Source organism: Schistocerca nitens, chromosome 1 (genome assembly GCF_023898315.1).
Source record: "Schistocerca nitens isolate TAMUIC-IGC-003100 chromosome 1, iqSchNite1.1, whole genome shotgun sequence".
Taxonomy (NCBI): Eukaryota; Metazoa; Arthropoda; class Insecta; order Orthoptera; family Acrididae; genus Schistocerca; species Schistocerca nitens.
The window spans coordinates 163,843,631-163,848,202 of NC_064614.1; the positions used below are offsets into that span (position 1 = coordinate 163,843,631).

General features: G+C 45.0%; 1 non-coding gene across 1 annotated transcript; it reads left to right on the plus strand.

The window, feature by feature from the left end:
- Positions 1-1,726: 1,726 nt before the first annotated feature.
- On the plus strand, positions 1,727-1,800 carry Trnas-cga (transfer RNA serine (anticodon CGA)). The gene has a single exon. It is a non-coding gene; the product is annotated as a tRNA-Ser (tRNA).
- Positions 1,801-4,572: the final 2,772 nt, after the last annotated feature.

Consider the following 4,572-nt stretch of genomic DNA (forward strand, 5'->3'; position numbering starts at 1 on the left):
TGTTGACTGTGAAAATTTACTATTTGATCACGTTGGAATGAAGCCTCATCCGTAAAGAGAACATTTGCACTGAAATGAGGATTGACACATTGTTGCATGAACCATTCGCAGAAGTGTACCCGTGGAGGCCAATCAGCTGCTGATAGTGCCTGCACACGCTGTACATGGTACGGAAACAACTGGTTCTCCCGTAGCACTCTCCATACAGTGACGTGGTCAACGTTACCTTGTACAGCAGCAAATTCTCTGACGCTGACATTAGGGTTATAGTCAACTGCACAAAGAATTGCCTCGTCCATTGCAGGTGTCCTCGTCGTTCTAGGTCTTCCCCAGTCGCGAGTCATAAGCTGGAATTTTCCGTGCTCCCTAAGACGCCGATCAATTGCTTCGAACGTCTTCCTGTCGGGACACCTTCGTTCTGGAAATCTATCTCGATACAAACGTACCGCGCCACGGCTATTGCCCCGTGCTAATCCATACATCAAATGGGCATCTGCCAACTCCGCATTTGTAAACATTGCACTGACTGCAAAACCACGTTCGTGATGAACAATAACCTGTTGATGCTATGTACTGATGTGCTTGATGCTAGTACTGTAGAGCAATGAGTCGCATGTCAACACAAGCACCGAAGTCAACATTACCTTCCTTCAATTGGGCCAACTGGCGGTGAATCGAGGAAGTACAGTACATACTGACGAAACTAAAATGAGCTCTAACATGGAAATTAAGCGTTTCCGGACACATGTCTACATAACATCTTTTCTTTATTTGTGTGTGTGTGGAATGTTTCCTGAAAGTTTGGCCGTACCTTTTTGTAACACCCTGTAGAGAGTCTGTATACAGAGAGAGTGGCCATAGGTGAAGTTGCCCGTGATTGGTTGATTAGCTTTGGCGCCATTTTTCTGCCAAACGTCTCTCGCGCTTCCTACGTTCGCCGTGCTTTTGAGTTGAATTGAAGTTGAGAGGACTTTTGGAAACGATTAAAAGGTATTCGAATTATTGAGAGACTTGTTATACGTTGTGCATGCATGTTCGATTTAGTTGTATATCGTTTTTAGTACATAATTAGTGTTTGCGATCTTAAATACGAGTTGAAATAATGAAGCGTTTTGTGATGAAGTCGGTAGTCCTACATGTTTGAAGTAATCACGTTAGTAATGGTACAGTATTGTTTTTGACATCTGCAATTCGTTCTGCACACGTTCGTAAACGATGCCAGGTTGTGCTGCATTTGGTTGTTCCAATAGAGGCGAAGGTGGATTTCGCATGTTAGCATTTCCACGCAATGAAGAGAGACGAAAGCTTTGGGCAGTCGCAGTCAACAGGGCTGACATAATTCCGATGCAAAACAAATGCTATAGATAATTTTTTTTATTTACGTTACTTTCATTGCAATATGGCTAGTAAACGAACTTTAAAGAAGATAAATGAAGGTAACGAATAATTTGTACAGCCACTGTATCAAATTTTCCTGTGAAACTTCCTGGCAGATTAAAACTGTGTGCGGCGACCGAGACTCGAACTCGGGACCTTTGCCTTTCGCGGGCAAGTGGTCTACCAACTGAGCTACCGAAGCACGACTCACGCCCGGCCCTCACAGCTTTACTTCTGCCAGTATCTCGTCTCCTACCTTCCAAACTTTACAGAAGCTCTCCTGCGAACCATGCAGGTAGGAGACGAGATACTGGCAGAAGTAAAGCTGCGAGGGCCGGGCGTGAGTCGTGCTTCGGTAGCTCAGTTGGTAGAGCACTTGCCCGCGAAAGGCAAAGGTCCCGAGTTCGAGTCTCGGTCGGCGCACACAGTTTTAATCTGCCAGGAAGTTTCATATCAGCGCACACTCCGCTGCAGAGTGAAAATCTCATTCTGGTAACATCCCCCAGGCTGTGGCTAAGCCATGTCTCCGCTATATCCTTTCTTACAGGAGTGCTAGTTCTGCATGGTTCGCAGGAGAGCTTCTGTAAAGTTTGGAAGGTAGGAGACGAGATACTGGCAGAAGTAAAGCTGTGAGGGCCGGGCGTGAGTCGAGCTTCGGTAGCTCAGTTGGTAGAGCACTTGCCGGCGCAAGGCAAAGGTTCCGAGTTCGAGTCTCGGTCGCCGCACACAGTTTTAATCTGCCAGGAAGTTTCATATCAGCGCACACTCCGCTGCAGAGTGAAAATCTCATTCTGGAAACATCCCCCAGGCTGTGGCTAAGCCATGTCTCCGCTATATCCTTTCTTTCAGGAGTGCTAGTTCTGCATGGTTCGCAGGAGAGCTTCTGTAAAGTTTGGAAGGTAGGAGACGAGATACTGGCAGAAGTAAAGCTGTGAGGGCCGGGCGTGAGTCGTGCTTCGGTAGCTCAGTTGGTAGAGCACTTGCCGGCGTAAGGCAAAGGTCCCGAGTTCGAGTCTCGGTCGGCGCACACAGTTTTAATCTGCCAGGAAGTTTCATATCAGCGCACACTCCGCTGCAGAGTGAAAATCTCATTCAGGAAATTTTCCTGTGCTGTACGTAGTAGGCTACTATGAGTATATTATAGCTGTAAAGAAAGGCATTTAACGAATGATTTCGCCATATTGTCTTGTGCTTTTGACTCGGTGAGAGTGTACTCCACTACTCCACTACTGGCCATTCAAAAGTCCCGCCGGCAGTTTGCCAGAAAAATGGCCGCCGTATGCTCCGGTTGGCCACTCTCTCCCTATAGAGGCTCTCTAACAGCATATTGCCTGCAGCGCCAGTTGGTAAGAACTGACATTAGGTTGTGAGTATGCCGGGGACCCCACGAAGCCATGGATCCAAGTTGTCAGCGAGGCGCTGAGTAAGTTGGTGGTGATTCCATAATGGTGTGGGCTGTGTTTGTACGGAATGGAATTGGTCCTCTGGTCCAACTGAACCGCTCATTGACTGGAAATGCTTATGTTCGGCTGCTTGCAGCCATTCACGGTGTTCATGTGCCCAAACAATAATGTCATGTCGCCGTGACACAATTGTTCTCGAGTGGCTTCAAGAACATTGTGAACAGCTGGAGCGAATGATTTGGTCACCTAATCGCCCGACATGAATCCCATCGAATATTTATGGGATATCAGTTCGTGCACAAAATCCTGCGCTGGCAACACTTTCGCAATTATGGACGGCTATGGTGGCAGCATGGTTCAGTATTTCTGCATGGGACTTCCAACGACTTGTTGAGTCCATGCCACGCCGAGTTGCTGTACTACTCCATAAAAAAGGAGGTTCAGCATGATATTAGGGGGTACTCCATGACTTTTGTCATCTCAGTGTATAATCCTCGCTTTTCCCCATGGTTTATGCCTGTTTTCTCTTAGAATTTCGAACATCTTGTTGAACCTTTTTCCAAGTCGACAAATCCTATCAACGTGTCTTTATTTTTGTTCGTTCTTACTTCCATGATCAAGCACAACGTCAGGACTCCCTCTCTTGTGCCTTTACCTTTCCTATAGCCTATGGAAATGGAAGAGGATGTAGATGAAGATGAAATGGATGATACTGCGTGAAGAGTTTGACAGAGCACTGAAAGACCTGAGTCGAAACAAGGCCCCCGGAGTAGACAACATTCCATTGGAACTACTGACGGCCTTGGGAGAACCAGTCCCGACAAAACTCTACCATCTGGTGAGCAAGATGTATGAAACAGGCAAAATACCCTCAGACTTCAAGAAGAATATAATAATTCCAATCCCAAAGAAAGCAGGTGTTGACAGATGTGAAAATTACCGAACTATCAGTTTAATAAGTCACAGCTGCAAAATACTAACACGAATTCTTTACAGACGAATGGAAAAACTAGTAGAAGCCAACCTCGGGGAAGATCAGTTTGGATTCCGTAGAAACACTGGAACACGTGAGACAATACTGACCTTACGACTTATCTTAGAAGAAAGATTAAGGAAAGGCAAACCTACGTTTCTAGCATTTGTAGACTTAGACAAAGCTTTTGACAATGTTGACTGGAATACTCTCTTTCAAATTCTAAAGGTGGCAGGGGTAAAATACAGGGAGCGAAAGGCTATTTACAATTCGTACAGAAACAATATGACAGTTATAAGAGTCGAGGGACATGAAAGGGAAGCAGTGGTTGGGAAGGGAGTAAGACAGGGTTGTAGCCTCTCCCAGATGTTGTTCAATCTGTATATTGAGCAAGCAGTAAAGGAAACAAAAGAAAAATTCGGAGTAGGTATTAAAATTCATGGAGAAGAAATAAAAACTTTGAGGTTCGCCGATGACATTGTGATTCTGTCAGAGACAGCAAAGGACTTGGAAGAGCAGTTGAATGGAATGGACAGTGTCTTGAAAGGAGGATATAAGATGAATATCGACAAAAGCAAAACAAGGATAATGGAATGTAGTCTAATTAAGTCGGGTGATGCTGAGGGAATTAGATTTGGAAATGAGACACTTAAAGTAGAAGATTAGTTTTGCTATTTGGGGAGCAAAATAACTGATGATGGTCGAAGTAGAGAGGATATAAAATGTAGACTGGCAATGGCAAGGAAAGCGTTTCTGAAGAAGAGAAATTTGTTAACATCGAGTATAGATATAAGTGTCAGGAAGTCATTTCTGAAAGTA